The 18052-nt window shown below is 37.1% G+C and overlaps 1 protein-coding gene across 2 annotated transcripts in view; it reads right to left on the bottom strand.

Moving 5' to 3' along the window:
- Window positions 1-18052, bottom strand: part of LOC133534241 (klarsicht protein) — a 348033-nt gene that overhangs the window by 308954 nt on the left and 21027 nt on the right. For both annotated transcript variants that reach the window (XM_061873338.1, XM_061873350.1), the window contains exon 2: window positions 11245-11284. The gene's annotated coding sequence lies outside the window, so the exon portion shown is untranslated. The remainder of the gene's footprint in view (window positions 1-11244; window positions 11285-18052) is intronic.

Raw genomic sequence — 18052 nt, 5'->3', positions numbered from 1 at the left:
TGACACTAAACTCGGATCAAGAATTAATAACTATTATATTTTATCATATAAGTAACAAAATTTTATGCAGACTAACATGAGCAAAAACAAATTAGAGTTAGAGCCTAACTTTCTTTATTATTGGGTCTTGTTAGCACAAGGCGGAGTAACTAATATTTCTATCAGCATGCCTCATCCACTGGCCCTCAGCTCAGGCGCATCACGTCTTCAATTTGACGGCGCGTGGGCGCGACAAGGCTAACTGCGAGATTATAGTGCTTCGCACTCCCTTGCGACGTGCTGTCCGCGAGGGTAGCGAATGCTTTCCGGCCAATTTCACTAGCTATTGTAGTAGAGCTAGCTAGACTCGGATTGATATAGCGGAAATGGATAATTGATAAATCGTTAAGATAATAATATGCAGTTTTGCAGACGTATAATGGACAGTGTGACGCACCTATGGGAACTGAGATTGTTTGTTTACTACATTTTGTATTATATTTGGCCTATAGACTTCACTGTGGCTTATCAGTACTATGACTAAAAAAGCCACAAAATGGCTAAAGTGAGAACAAAATGGATCGACTTAAGGCACGCATCTAAAAAAAACGATTGATAAAGGTGTTTATCTAGAGCATTACGCTGAATGCGAGTGAAACATGGACACTGAAACAAAAATAGAAAATGGTGGCTTTTGAAATGTGGTGTTGGTAGAGGATGGAAAGGATTCGCTGGACTGAAAGGAGAGAGATGATTAAGAGAATAGGAAAACCTAAATAATAAATAAATAAATATTTGGGGACAATCTTACACAGATCGACCTAGGCCCAAACTAAGCATAGCTTGTACTACGGGTACTAGGCGGGTACCATACGTATACAACGTGTCCCAAAACTCAACGATAAGCCGGCACCAGAGGATGGAGCTGCTTATGATTAGTCGAGAAAAAATAAGGAAAAAAATATATCTCAATTATTTTAGAAATTACAGAAAAAAAATGAAATTCATTGAAAATCGACATCCCTAATGGTATTTTTAACGACCATGTCTACAAATATTCAAATATTACTGTTTTTTATTTTGTTTTTGGAAACTTCAGTAGCCCTGCTATCTAACACAGTTCTTAAAAATACCAAAATACATGTAGTTTTTACACAAAAAATAATCAAAATTCATTTTGTCCCTACAATTTATGAAAGATTGTTTCTTACAGTCCACTTTCAATCATCATGGTGTAAAAAAAAGTATCGACACCACTATGGCAATTATTTTCAAAAGTTGACGCAACTAACCAAGATTCCAAAATGGTATAATACTTTGGGAAACCTAGTCACAACAAAAAACAACGAATTTTTAAACAAGAACCGACATTTTTAAATGTTGATATTAATCACTTTTGAAAAGGGTTGTTGTTGCAAGTTTTAAAATTTCAATGGAAAATGTGGGTAGTTAATACAATTTTCAAGTCAGTACACTCTGATCCTTTGTTCGCTGTGCACCGTTCCGTATTAATTGATGTGGCTCTCATACTAACAACTCTTGGCTTTGCTTTTTGGACTGGTGATCTGCAAACTGTACTGACCTGGCATTATTTTGGACTGTGATTGTGTTTTGTGTATTAAACTTTTTCCGTATTCTGGATTGTTTAGCGTTTATCATGCCGCTACCGTACACACCGTTGGAATACGCTAATATGCATCTCATTTATGGAGAATGCCGATGCAATGCTAACGCTGCTAGCAGATTGTATCGAGAAAGGTACCCAAATGTTCAAAGACATCCGGATTATCGAGTGTTTATTAATGTACATCAAGCCTTTGCGGAAGGTCGTTTACCATTTGACAGGAGACACACTGGAAGACCTAGATTGGAACGCGATGAAGAAGTTCTCAATGAAATAGAAAACGATTCAACTACCTCGGTACGTGCCATAGAACTAGCTACGGGAATACCAAAAAGTTCTGCACATCGAATTCTAAAACGTCACAGACTTCACCCATATCACTACAGGCGTGTGCAGACGTTACTACCGCGGGACTATCCACATCGGGTCGCATTTTGCCGTGCGATGCTGCAAAAGCACAGGGAAGATCCCCAATTCTTAGACAAAGTTCTATGGTCGGATGAATCAACCTGCAAGAAAGATGGCTATTCAAATCTACACAACTTACATAGTTGGAGCAATGAAAATCCGCACTTGATGAGAGAAGACAAATCTCAGTATCAATTCAAGGTTAACTTATGGACGGGCATCTTAAATGGAAATGTAATTGGACCCTTTGAGTTACAAGGAAACCTTAATGGTGATGGCTATTTGACCTTTTTACAAAACGACTTGCCTGAATTATTAGAAGACGTGCCTTTACGTGATTTACAAAACATGTGGTTTCAAAATGATGGTTGCCCAGCTCACTATGCCCGTGCAGTGCGAGAATACTTAAACCAAGAGTATCCAGGGCGTTGGATCGGGCGACTTGGTCCTATCTTGTGGCCACCCCGTTCGCCCGACCTGAACCCCCTAGACTTCTTCTACTGGGGCTGTCTTAAAGACAAAATCTACTCAAAACCCATAGCAACATTGGACGAGCTTCGCCAAAAAATCACACAAGCTGCGGATCATATCAATGGTAGAAGATATGCACGACAGATAAAACGATCATTTCTAAGGCGATGTCATGTCTGTATTAATGCCGGTGGCAGGCAATTTGAACATTTACTGTAGTATTAATAATGTAGTAAATGAATTTAAAAAAAAGGAAAAAAAATTGTACCATTTCTTTGCATTTATTCAACATTTTTCAACAACAAAAATCCTTTTTTGGGTACAGTAAAAGTGATTACCGCCAACATTAAATAATGTCGATTCTTGTTTAAAAATTCGTTGTTTTTTTTTGTGACTAGGTTTCCTAAAGTATTATACCATTTTGGAATCTTGGTTAGTTGCGTCAACTTTTGAAAATAATTGCCATAGTGGTGTCGATACTATTTTTTTACACCATGATGATTGAAAGTGGACTGTAAGAAAAAATCTTTCAAAATTGTAGGGACAAAATGAATTTTGATTATTTTTTGTGTAAAAACTACATGTATTATGGTATTTTTAAGAACTGTGTTAGATAGCAGGGCTACTTAAGTTTCCAAAAACAAAAAAAAAACAGTAATATTTGAATATTTGTGACATGGTCATTAAAAATACCATTAGGGATGTCGATTTTCGATGAATTTCATTTTTTTTCTGTAATTTCTAAAATAATTGAGATATATTTTTTTCCTTATTTTTTCTCGACTAATCATAAGCAGCTCCATCCTCTGGTGCCGGCTTATCGTTGAGTTTTGGGACACGTTGTATAGATAAATACATACTTATATACAGGGGTCGGACAAAAAGTGCGCATGACGTCAAACCACTTATAGGATGATTTCAAATAGTATTTTTGATTTTCATAAACAATTATCACTTATCATTTATCAACCTCTTTATTAAACGATATCGCCACTTGAAATGAGTATGTACGTTTTTGACTGACACATTGTCAATCAGATGAACAATAAATTGACTTCGTTATTGTTTAGCTATTGTATCTTCACGATTATATTAGCTAAAATTTATATTTACTAATGTATAAGAAAACGGTCTAAAATGTCATCTTTACTCGAATATTGTGGCAATTTTCCGTTTTTAGAGGTACGTGACAAACACGTATACTGCTCTTGCTGTAATCAAGATGTACCAACGAAGGTAAGCAATATTAAAAGACATTTGGAGACAGCCAAACATGTCGGAAACATAGAAAAAAAGGGCAAAGTGAATTTAATATGAACCTTACAAATTTTATGATAGCAGCAAATATACCCTGGGTGCAACTACAAAATGAAAACTTCCGTAATTTCATAAAAAAATGCATAAATGTATTATTCATTCCATGGATTTATTTACGATTATTTTGTTACTTCATTAATACTAATTTGTTACTACATGTCACACGGAAGTTTAAATACAAACTCAAACATCATCCTGTGTGCAAGATTACGTCATTTTTACGTCATCCGCACTTTTTGTCCGACCCCTGCTTATATACATAGAAAACACCCATGACTCAGAAACAAACTATGTGTAAAAATATGTAACGGAATTGAACTAGGACTATGAATTCGATATCAGTAGTCAGAATAAAAATATTTCTGTGTCGACTAAACATAATAAGGAAAAACTAATCAACTAGTTCAATTCACGTTGTAATTTCCAGACCAATACAACCAATATCAAGTAAGTGCCGCGAATCGGTTCAATTGGTCCACAGCCGCAGAATTTATAACATAACATAAACTCACTTGAAAGTATAATGGTTTATGTATTTACTGTACTGTACGACTGTTGATTTATTAGCAATTCGAGAAAATAAACTTTGTATTTGCTCTTTTTATAATGTACAGCATCTGTATCTGATTGTACCTATATAATTTAGTTCACTCTTTGTAGAAGCACAAGCAGTGGTTTGGATACGTACACGATTTGCCTTATTTGATTTCTCGTTGATTTCCATAAACCTCGCCAATCCTTTCGAGGGTACTTGGTCTCATAATGTCCGCATCTCCGTTTGCACATCAAGCGAGTCGTGGGAGTGATATCTTATGACATACAGTATCTAGCTAGACATTCGAGAAAGCGATTGTCTATGATCACGACTCGTGTGCTCCCACTAAATGTGCTCGGGTATGGGGTCTTTAGCGATTTCTTATGGCGAAGCTTTCTTTGATCGTGATCACTTGCTTGTTTGATGAAAATTGCCACAATGTGATCAGGATTGTGCCTTTACACGTTATTAAATACCACGTATCTAGAACTAGTAGTAATCTGTTGTAGCTTACCGGAACTGTGCCAGTTGCTTGTTAATCGCTCATCGTCGGAAACGGAAAGCCTGTGGGCACCGTTTGCAATAAGCCAATGCAAATACACAAATATAAACTAACAGAAATCCTTACATTTTAAACTTACATATATTATTATTACAACAAAAAACCTAAAAATACACATACTTAAAACTACCTAACCTAAAACCCGTTCTGTGTCATGCCCGGTCCAAAAGTCCCCATCACACATACAGCGTTGCCGCGCCGTATGGCGATAGAGACCTGTTGGACCATCAGCCAAGACCCAGAACGGGGGTCGTTACCCTATTCTCTCAGCCGCCGACCCAGTTCCCTGAACAATTCGCACGCCTCGCTGCACCAGAGTCCGGCCGTTTCGACAGCAACAGGCACAGAATCGTACGTCCCCTGTAACCCGAAATACTTGGCGTGCTTATGTATGGCGGCAATTTCTGCCGCCGAACCTGCCGCCTTAACCGTGTGCCTTAGATGGGATGCAGCTAATGTAGGTACTAACACATGTCGCATCCCAAATAAAGGACATTTAAACATCGACAATAGAAATGTTACTTTTCAGGAAGCTTGAAGCTTATATTGTAAATTATAAAACAGAAGCCTTATTGAGTAGGACTAGTTCGATGTATGTAAAATTGTCCTATAATATTTATTTATTTATAAAACCCCTTCTTATCGGCTAATAATAAATGACCACAGTTGCAAGTTGCGCCGCAGTGCTCCGTCTTTATTAAATTGTTTTACTATTTATTTCTGGTCATAATAAATACCTGTATTCAGTTATAATTACAAAGTGACAATTCAATAGATAGCTACAGTTGTAAATCCTTATTTATATGCAACCTACCTATTACGTGTATTATATTAACTTTAAATGACAAATTGTGTTACTATAAGTGTAAAATGTGAGGTATAATTATTACATAGATAGAGAAAAATAAAACAGCTTATGTACTCCGCTAGAGAGAAAAATCTTGTGTTGTGTAAAGTTAGGAAGGCAGGTGAAGTGGGACACGACAGTATTATCTTCCATTAGTCTATATAGGTACTTAAACTTACCTGCATAATGTGTAAAGTCGTCTGTTAGACACTGGTAGTGGTTAGTGTAATGGCATCATTAGCGTGGGGTATCAGGAACTACTTACAATGCAAACCAGTCTCTGTCACATGTAGGCAGTCAAATTGGGGCAACAAGTGAAATGTTTTCAGTATCAATCAGATCAATTCTCGACTTATTTGTCATATGCTATAGCGTCATTTACTTGCAAAGAAAAGAGATTATATACAATATGAAATTTAATAGGTGATCCGGAGTAGAAAAATATTAATTACTAACCTAAATAGAATTTAATAATGAAATCTCATGCAATTTACTTCACCGTCTAATTAATTACAGTTTATAATATCGTTAAAATTAATAACCACAAGATACATGGACAGGGACACCTTATTTGTAGGTGTCCCTGTCCCCTTACACCGTAGGTGTACGTGATGTGGCATCGCTTTGGCGGGGAATTTAACATTGTTCATACTATATGGTCCCTATGGCTATGGTCCCTATGAGTAAAGCCCTATATGGCTTTAGTTTTTTATGCCTTTTACTTTGGGAAGATGTTTTAAACTAAACTAAACCATTGGTAGGGTGACAATAACTTTCAATGAACAAATTTGGTATGTAAAAAAATTACTTAGAATTGTGTTAGTGCTACATGTGATCGCAATCGATGACTGAATCAGAAACATTGGTTCCTAATCACCAGGGCCCGTACATTTCATGCCGTTGACAGAAAAAATACGTCACACTACATAAAGTATGATTCTAATTAGTATTTTCGTAATAATTAATCATTTGTCAACCTCTTTAGCTAACTGATTGATGCTTTCTTTAGCTTCTTGACAATCAGTACAGAAACGTCTAACTGACTTTCATCTTATTGTCACTAAAATAAATAATGGACTATTAATTTATACATATTTTTGATTTTTAACATCGTAACAAGCTTTTATTCACGTAACAAGTATGTATTTCGATACCCGTAAATAAGTAAGTAATCTAAATTTGTAATGTTGTAAAAAAACGCCCTTTGTTAAATAAAGTCATTTTTGCGTCAACGGTATGAAAAGTACGGGCCCTGCTAATCAGCAATGAAATTTCACCGTGTATACTTATTTGACTGTATTTTTTTTTAAATTTACTATGAGACTTATTAGCGACTTCTGAAATACTATTGGCAAACATAGTTACTGTTTGATTTTTAACGTTACTCCTGAACCTGAATATCTAAGCGTTTACAGAAAGTATCAGGTTAGTATCTGATCTAATCGATGGAAGACCAAGATTCCTCGTCATAAATGCTTAATTTAAATTAAGTATTGTTTGCTCTGAAGCTCCGAAAACTGTGTTTTCCATTTAAAATTTCAATTGACAAAACAGCCCCAAAAGGTTACCTTTAAACAGTTGTAATGAACTGATTGGTAGTAAGCTGCAGTGACCGGGACTAGGAGACGCGCCTATTTAGCCATTGCGCGAAACGTGACACCCGTTGAGCCGGTCGAGTGGCGAGCGAATGTGCCGGCGCCGCGCGCACTAGACCGGCGCAAACGCACATACGCGAGAAATGAACTGGGTGTGAGCGTGGAGGATCCTTCGCCTTACGAAAAGGCCCATCGGCCGTCATTAATACTTAATACCTCAACGTCCTCATTTGAGTTCATCGCTTCTAAAGTTTATATATTAATCAGACATTCCTATTTTAGAATTAAATGGCGCATAAAAGAGTCTGTGTAGTGGATTAAGATGACCGACGAAACGCATCTTAACGGAGGAAATTAATAAACGTGAAAAATCCATGGCCTTTCTTAAAAGCGCCAACGGAATGGGGGAGTAGGCATTAGGCACACCTAGCCTATCACTTGCAGTTCATAGCTTTTGAGGAATAAATCCCACAGGGCGTGGGATATCCTCCACTGCTAAAGGGCGTCTTTTCAAACTGTCTAGGGGCTAGAGTTATGAGAAGTATAGGGAGTAGGGACTCAAAAACCTAATTTGGACTAAATTAGTCTACTGGCTTAATCCAACCAAAAGCAATTGAAGAAGGCATGTCGTAAGCTAATTATAGTGGAGATAGATTACATGTACATAAGTGCATCGAGCATTAAGTACACATTAGTTCCATCTCACAGCAGCCACCATCTAATGGTCCGTGATGTCTCTGTAAATTGGAATTGTAAGCCACGCCACCACCTACTTCAGTATTACATGCATCAGCTGCTTTTATAGAACACTTTACAAATCAGAATTAAATAATAATAATAAAAAATGGTTAATTTTACTGAAAAAATACAATTATTTAAGTACAATTATTTGCAACTTATATATGCCAGCGCAGCAGAAGAAACGGTTGTCAATAAACACGTACTTATAATTCGAACACAAAATAAAACACGACCGACCACACGTGGCTCTACCAACCGCCCCCGCACCGAAGTGAATTAACTATCACTTGCGACAACTTAACACAGACCCTTGACACGTACGTAGCCAGAAGTGTAGCAAGATGAAATGAGCAAGAAAATCTTAAAACACAAGTGCATTTAATACACTTCTCTGTTTCAACGTCGCGGAACAAAAAATGATAAGCACCCGTCAGGATCCATCCGAGTAAATGTCTTACAACGCGTCAACGAAGGGTCACTGATAAGTTGTCGGTTAACAACTTCCAACTGCATTACTGTAATCGGACACCTACGGAAGCGAACATACATATTCATCGGTGGAACCGGTCGGAAGCACTTACGGTCCCAATTGGGCTTAGGAAGTGTATTGTGTGATGTCAGTGTCAGGGATTTATGAGAGAGCTTTTGTATTTGTGATAGATGTGAAGTTTTAAGTATCCTGAACTGAGCTACCGCACAGACGTTTTCTTACATATATTTTCATGCTGGTTGATTTATAATTAAATGTTACATACTTAGGAGGCTAGGAGAATCTGGGAATCGGTAATCAGATTCCAAAAGTAATTTCTAGTAATCATGAAATCAGGACTCAATTACGAAATGTCTGTAATACTGACACTTAGCAAGATGAATTAGTTTTAAGTACGCAACTGGTACTCCTTGGACAAGTTTAAAAACATGTCTATGTTAGTTATGCACGCTAAATTATCTAAGTTTATCTACGCTATATTCGTTAACGCGCGGAATCCAGTCGGTGGGGTCAACGCTCGCCGCGGTTTTACACAAGGCCGCCGCTACTCCACCACCAGCTTCTTTTAATCTAAAACAAATCGGTCCACTCCTTGTCTGTGGATCTAACCACTAATGACTACACCGACAGCTCCTTTTTATATTTGGATTGCAAATTACAATTAATGTTTTCTGCCATGGGACTTGGGTGTAGTTATTTAATAGTTATAAAAGTATTAATAATTATAAATGTATAATTTTTTTAGTATTATCAAATTTTTTGTACCAATTTAAAAATCGTCGTAGATCAATTGTAGCTTAATCAAACTTAGGGAAGTGGTTCTAAATTAAGTAACAATAATAAGTATGCTAGCTATGTATATATCGATTAATTTGATCTTGAAAGTGAGACCGAAATCGTAACGAAAAAACAAATGAAGTTAAAAATTAAATTTGAACTTTTGACTTAAAAACGTTTGTAAGCTCGTTCTAAATAAAGACAGTTACATTAGTCAACACACAACACAGTTAGAAATAGTTACTTTATTTATGTGTAAATGCTCTTAACAAGCGAACTTAAAAGCTTTTCGTTGTACTCGGGTGCTTTTTAAGTTCAACTCACGAGTTCTAAGTGTCTTTACTAACCTTTGCAGTTAACTTATGACTAAATATTTCGACTCTCTGTAAAACAACGATATGTCCTGTAAGTTTTCCTCAAAAACAGAGATGAACAATCAAGTTTCGTATAACGTAGGCGAGACTAAGTGCTCTTAGCTCTGTTACAATTGAATTTATGTAACACGGCATACAGCATATTCATGCGCACGGTCATCATCAAAAGTAGCGTATTTGACTATGCGACAAAAGTACCTACCATCTTGAATAGCTTTTCAAAAAGAGATGTGTGTGATGTGATGTGATGTGATATGTAGAACAATTAGACTTGTGTACTTTTAACGCGAACTGTAGGGATATATTCGTCGGGGATACTGCAATACCGCGTAACTAACAAATGCAGAAACGTCCAATTTCCTTATTTCTTTGATTTTGGACTCTATCGACTTTGTTAGTTATACGCGGTATAGAACTATCCCCGAATCACTATTTGTATCTACTTATTTGAGGTTGGCAGATAGTTTTGACGCGTGGTTTTATCCGCTACCATTATTTTGAAATTATCCAAGATCATGTAAAAATAAACAATAGTAGGAATATATTCATATCGCTAATATTACGTATTTAAGTTCAATACGCAGGCAATAGGCATACCTGTCATCTCTAGAGCTTTACCTCATACAATAGTTTGTGGTGAGATATTCATAATGGCTCATTTAACGCCATAAGCACTATAATGGGAAAGTAGATTGCCTAAGTAATATCGCTAAGGGGGCAGTCACGGACCGTAAAATGAGTTCCGTACCCCTAGTGTAAATAAATTCGATTTCCAAACGTGACGTACGCGTTTGCGTTTAGTCTCATTTTGTATTGGATTTCGAAAGAGCGCGCCAAGCGGGACGTTTTGGAACCTCAAAATCCTATACAAAATGAGACTTAACGCAAACGCGTTCGTCACGTTATGATGTCGATCAAAGTTACACTAGGGGTACAGAAGAGCATTGAGTTTCTACCGAGTCCAGTGAACTGCGATGTCTTAATCCTACTTAAATGGATCTATTATATTGGAATAGCTTAAATAAAACGTTCCAATATCAACGATACTATGAAACGACTGGCATATATCTATATCCTTTTTTTGGTTACTTATAATACGTAAAAGAACGAAACTGATAATATAATAAATATTTGAGAGTAAAAAGTAACTTATACCCCACCAAGAACATTTTCATGTAAAATGTTGCCAAAACGAAACCATAAGGCTCGCACTGTCAAAAAGTTATCTGGTATCTTGTAGAGCCAAGCTTCTAACTCGGGGTAAGAATATTCCACCCTGTTTTCCAATATTTCACCTTGCACAATGCAGGGATCGGAACCGATTTCTTGCAAAAGCTTCGAAATAACCATATATTTCGGTTTATTTTATACTCCAAATGTAGGAGTCCGTTGTGTTTTTAGATAACGACTTCGTATTATTAGATTGCCCAAATTAGAAATAAAATACCCTTACCCTTTTCGTTCCCATAAAAAAATACCGGTTTCCGATCCCTGGCACAATGTACTATAACGTTTGTAACATACCTGCTAGTTACTCCATTTTATTTAATGGCGCCGGAATTACCTGCAGACGTAAAAACAAATATAAGTAAAACCTTCATCTGAATAAGTTATATCATCTACTTTAAGAAATGTCATGTCGTGAATACAAATCAAGTTAAAGCTCCGGACACTTGGTATCTATATGCCCTTATAAAAAAATCTCATTAAATCATTTCACGCCAAAATAAAACAGATCGTTCGACTGGAGATCTTCTGGTGCATGCTACCCATCTTTGGAGCGAGGCAATTGAGAGGCACGGTGAAGCCCTTGCGGTATCTCTCGATGTCTCTAAAGCATTCGATCGGGTCTGGCATGCAAGTTTGGTGAGCAAGCTTCCAGCATATGGGATACCAGCCAGCCTGTGCAACTGGATTGAGAATTTTCTGAGTGAACGTTCCATCCGGGTGGTGTTAGATGGCTACACATCTGACCAATGGGCTATTAATGCCGGTGTTCCTCAGGGCTCTGTTCTGTCCGCGACCTTATTTCTGCGGTGTCCTATCGTTTGGCCAAAAGATGTTTAGCAAATTGACACTTGGCAACCAACTACTGGCAAAATTATATTTTAGCAAATCATTTTTTTACAACAATATTTTTGACAAATTATTCTTATTACCAAATAATTAACTAATAAAATTTCATTTCATAACAGATCTTTTTGACAAATGATTATTTAACAACAAAGTTAACAAATAAATCTATCATTGGTCAAAAAATGTTTGCTAAAATGTATTATTTTGACATGTGTTTCTGTACTAATAAACTGTAAGCGAGCCAGACCTGTCGGGGCAATCCGACTCGGATAGGTTAGGTTAGAAGCCTAAGGCGGGAGCTTTGCTCCCGCCTTAGGCTTCGAGGTTATTTTTTTTTTAACAACGCGAAAAATGTAAGCAACGATTGCTTGCTTGTCTTGCAACTAAGTAACTTACCTCAAAATAATCTGGCCCAAATGAAAATTGCAACCATGCAGAATTATTCCCTCAAAGTTTGGTGAATGTATTAATTTGCTAAACATATTACTAGGTGACATGAAAAATATAAAATTGATACTTTGTATTTTGACATATTGTAATAATGTATTATTTACTAAATGATTATTTGTCAAGTGACTTTTTGTAAAATGATACATTTGCGGAATAACATATTTGCCAAATAATACTTTGGTGAAACGTTTTTTGTAAAATGAAAATTTGCCAACATTGTTTTGGTTAAACATTAGTGAACCTATTTCTGCTGCATATCAACGACATGCTAGTCCCAATCTAATCGACAGGCTATGGTAGACCGTCTGAATTTGACACTTAAGGTAGTATCCGATTGGGGCGACGCAAACCTGGTCAAATTCAACGCTACCAAAACACAGGCGTGTCTGTTCTCTGCGAAACGGAGTCTTTTCGACCTGACTCCGACTTTCCGGGATGTATCCGTACCGATATCCAACCATCTTCAGCTACTTGGCACAAGCATCTCATCTAACCTGAGCTTCGGGGCGTATATTGAATCTCTGGCTAAATCTGCAGCTAGACGATTAGGCGTCCTTTCTAAGGTCAAGCAGTACTTCACACCGGGGCAGCTTCTTCAGCTTTACATAGCTCAAGTCCGGTCGTGTATGGAGTAGGGAATGCAAAAACCGGAGGTTTTTCAAAACCGGTTTTTTCTTGTTTTACCAAAAAAAAACGAAACCGGTTAAAACCGGTTTCGGTTTTTAGAATCAAAAATTCTTAAATTCATCGCCATGGAATAAAGAAAAGATTGCTTCACGTGTAAAAACGAATGCTAGTATAGTATATACACGATTTTATCACGAAATTAAAGACAGAATATCTGACTATTTTATTGTATTGTATAGGAATTGTCAAATGACTTAATGTTATTTGTAACTAGGAATAGGAACAAACCAATTTTATTAAATTATTATTTTTTTGGTTTGTTGGTTAGACACCGATGGGATAGGTCATTTTTTCTTAAATATATGACAATATCAATTTATCATTGAATGTTATTTCTCTTAAATCAAATGGCCCAATCCGAAATCTTGCTCTAAGTTTTTTGCTGTCTTCTAGTATATATTAAAGTAGTTAATTCGTTTACTGTTACTACCTTCCTTTATAAAATATTTGCTAAGTTATTATGGATTTGTAAAGTAGGAAATAAATGAAACAAGCTTTGTTTTTATTCCATAATCAACTTTAATTAGTATTTGTACTATTAATCTCAATTAAACTTTTTCTTTGGTCGGTAAATCGTTATCACCGAACCAACAAAAGACTAAAGCTACAATTGATATAATTGATTACGTGGAATTTTTCTACAGCGCATCGCATAATAAAATTATAAGTAAGACCTTTTATACCCATTTTTAGGGTTCCGTAGCCAAATGGCAAAAAACGGAACCCTTATAGATTCGTCATGTCCGTCTGTCTGTCCGATTTTATTAAAAAGTACTACTATACAATTCGTACACCAGCACGGATGTCCTGCCACTGCCAGTACGTTATAGTATTTAAATCTTTCGTATTTTTGTATTTTGTACCGTAAAAATTCATTTAGCGTTACAAATGATCAAACTAACACAACACTACATTATTTGATTTGGTCTCGATTCAACCGGTTTAGGACCGATTTATACCCTTATAATGAATAAAACATGCAACTTAGGTAAATAAAAAAACCGAATAAAACCGAAACCGGTTTTTTCAAATTCTAAAAACCCGGTTTTGGGTTTCCGTCAAACACCGGTTTTTTCGGTTTCGGTTAAAACCGGTTTGCATTCCCTAGTATGGAGTATTGCAGTCACCTTTGGGATGGATCCGCCAAGTATCAGCTAGCCACCCTAGATGCTGCGAGATTGGTAGAGGCTAGACTGCAGAGCCTAGAACACCGTAGAAAGGTAGCGTGTTTATCGGTATTCTACAGGATACATTTCGGGGAGTGTGCGATGGGATTACATAATCTTATCCCCCCATCTCCGTTCTGCCACCGTGGGACTAGACGCGGACTTGCGTTTCACCCTTACGTCGTTACTTTACCATTGATTCGCACTAAACGCTACGCATCCAGCTTTATCATGCGAACGGCTAAGGAGTGGAATTCACTTCCTGCAAATCTATTCCAAGTCCACTATAACTTGGACCTTTTTAAATCGAGAGTGAATGGACATCTTTTAGGTAAGCATGTTCCATCCTAGACTACATCGGCACTTTCCATCAGGTGAGATTGTGGTCAAATGCTTACCTTTCCGTAATAAAAAAAAAAAGATCGTGTGCCATATTTCGAGCAATGATCTCAAAGGCGAGGCGTTAACATAGTCAAAATATTCTCTATTTATCAGCCGCGAGCGATTCAGGAGATAACTGCGCCTGGCCTGCTGCCAACTGCAAGCGTATTTCAAGACATCCTTTTATGCGTTTTATTAACTTTCCGAGTTATTTTCTTCGCGGCTACTATTAGATCGTGAGTTAGCAAAAACTATTATACGAATACGAGTAAATACGAATTAGAATAAGTTATTGTTCGAACTTTGCATCTGCAAGCAATAATATTGATGGATAGAAGATAAATAGAATACTCTTTATTGGCACACTTAATATACTTGATTACATTTTACCCATCAATGAACCTACCACTCAACTGCTGTTTCGAAAATGTGTTGTCCGATTACCAATAACTCGTAAAACAAAAGCCAACCACCAATCACGGTCGAGAAAACAATAAATTGCTCTAACCACGCCAGTGAAATAATATAAAGTGTTTAGCGCTGATCGAGATGTATCGCCGATACCCCTGGGAACTACTCTAATTACAGCTGGATAACAGTTAGCATTGCGCAAGCGGCGACATTTTAGCGGGGCGCCCGCGCTACTTACCACTGATAGACGATTACTTTTCACTCGCGCTTTGAGACTATTATATTAATGCATTTTATTTTGAACGGAGTAAATTGTGACGTGAAATAGACATTTACGCGGTTACCACTTACCACACTGAAGTGGATCCGCACGCCGCTCCGATGTGTAACCTAACCAGCGCTGTACACGTATTAGTCTAGTCGCCAAATTCAAAATGGTGAAAAATAGAGATACTACTCCTAGAAATACGCGTGATAACTCATTATTAGGAGTAGTATCTCTATTTTTCACCATTTAGAAGCTCGTCGACTAGCCTAGTATATATGGCAACGTCACCAACGTCCCACTACTCGTTCACTGGATCGGCATGCGGATCCGCATCCAATGTGAAAATCGCCGTAAAGCTCTACAGTACCTTACCTTAATTTTTTTTGGGGCATCATTTTAAGTACAGTGCTTCAATAAAAAATATTATTTTAGTTCTTTAGGACCTCTATATGAATTTATATTGTTACTTTTATGTAAATCTCAGAATTATCCTGGAATCATTATCCCATTACGAAATATATACGAACAATGAATTTGTATCTATTACGAATAAAAACATTTAATTACCTACTGTACTAAATATTATTTCCGGATCATTAAGTACATATTCGTAAAGTGTTACATTGCGAGAACCTATGATAGGTCATAGAGCAGTTCGTGCGTGAGTTAACATAATGGGCTCAGGGCATTTACTTTAGCAATTGAGAGCTGATAATTGTGAACTGCAAGCTCCAATTGCAGCGTATTAGTGCACGCCTATGGTAATTAGTGCGGGACCGTGTCAGGCACTCGTCTGTCTGTGTGTTGACAGTATCTCGATCTCGATATTGGCCGATAATGAGCCGGTAAAGGCTGATTGAGTATCAAATTAGGTTTGAAAATGTAACCTCAATCGAGATCCGGTCTTTGTATTACCTGAATAGCTACGCTGCATACCAGGCTTAGTCAAATACGGAATATGATAGATGTTTACGGTGATGCGAACTATTTAGTGAATAGTGATCCATGTTAAGTGAATACTTAGGGATTGAAAATTGGGTGAGAATTCGAAAAGAAACAGTTCTAAAATTAGGATGCTGTTGAGACTGCCGCGTTTCTGAAGCGCATCGTCCATGTTCGCCGAGGCGCGCGCAGACGGTTTTGATGCCGTGTGGCCCGTGTGGCGAAAGAAAACGGCCTCACTGCTTGACAGAGTGTGCGGGAGTAGCAACAGCATTTTAAACATTATAGCTAATAAGCTAGATTGTCCTCTGTTGTGGGCAATGGGTCAGCGGACAAAGGCACTATTGTTTATAAGTTATTTATTACATATTTTATTAGGTTACGGTTGCTAACTTGCTACTAACATAACTGATAACTAACACATTTATGGACCATATGCGGTCTTTAATAAAGATATTTTAATTTTAATAAAAGTAATTTTGTCTAGATTGCCGGATTTGCTGAAATCGAATTTTTATTTACTTATTTGCAATCAAGTTGACAATAAACTTGTCATAATCTTTTTCCAATAAGTGATACATATGATCACATCAAAGCGTCCAAGAATATGACACAAAAGCGAATAAGGAAGATATTGCTTAGGTGTATATCGAAGAACAAATCATAAATCACGAAGCAAAAAGTCGAATAAGTCCTACCTAATTTCGTAAACCGGAGCATACTGGCTGCTATTCCACAAAAGGCAACATTCTAATTAGACGATAGTCGACCGAGCAGCCGCAATGCTATCGAAGTGGAGCATCTCCGATATCATCCCTCGCGATAGTCCTAAACGGTGTTACTGAATCACCTAAATCTTAATTGATTTAGTCACGCTCCGGGAGGTTCGCAATGGGCCGTGGTAGAAAGGTGTTTGAGCCCCCGAAAGTCTTTAGAATCAGACATCATTATATGAAAGCCCATGCCAGGAAAACCTTTCTGAATCTTAATCAAACAAATACCATATGGGTAAATTTATTTGCGAAGGAGCAATTGTTAAGTATTAATCGTGTAATACTTAGGACTTGGTCCTTGGCAAATTAATTTTAGCAAGGTTGGTAATGTTCTCAGAAAAGTCGAAGGCAAAGTATTCGCAGTCAACCCGATGATGGATAGAATACAAAAAAATCTTTGGATAGTCTTACCCCGACCTCAATTTAGAATTTAAGACAATATTAACGGAATGGCTTCCGTAATATTGTTTCTTCTTTGTCAAGGTAAGACCAGAAATGTAAAGAAATGTGAAAAATGTATGTGTGTATTTTAAATTTCAAATCTTTTATTATTGTTTGTAGTATTTGCATTCGAAGTGGCTGGAAATTATTACCAACCTTAAATGAGGACACTTTTGTACATACATACCTGTGTATTCTTGCAAAAAAGTAGATATAGGTAAAAAACTTAAGTAAGGCACCTGTTGTATGTAGTTGTGACGTGTTCGAATAGACAATACATGTTTAAAAGACACACACAAACAAAACAAATGTCTATTCGAACACGTCACAACTACATACAACAGGTGACTTACTTAAGTTTTTTACCTATACTGAATTATATTTCTCGATACTGGATTAGTTGAAGAAGGATCATGAAAATCATATTACATCGACCGCAATGATTAATGGAGGACCATCCAATCGTCACGACCACATGTGTCAAGAACTCAAGAGTTAACGACAGAAAATCAGTCCAAATAATCTATTTAAACCAACTGCCTTTACCCGGCTTGCAATAAAATGTGAACCAGCAACGAGGCTTTATAGATGCTTACATAGAAACCTGCGCTCCTCTTTTCCTTAGCATTGAACACCACGGCTCATGGGAGCCTGGGGTCCGCTTGACAACTAATCCCAAGATTTGGCATAGGCACTAGTTTTTACGAAAGCGACTGCCATCTGACCTTCCAACCCAG

This window comes from Cydia pomonella, chromosome 2, assembly GCF_033807575.1.
Source record: "Cydia pomonella isolate Wapato2018A chromosome 2, ilCydPomo1, whole genome shotgun sequence".
In the NCBI taxonomy this organism is placed as follows: domain Eukaryota; kingdom Metazoa; phylum Arthropoda; class Insecta; order Lepidoptera; family Tortricidae; genus Cydia; species Cydia pomonella.
The sequence above is the reverse complement of the archived record's forward strand: the minus strand, read 5'-3'. Positions and strand labels throughout refer to the sequence as shown.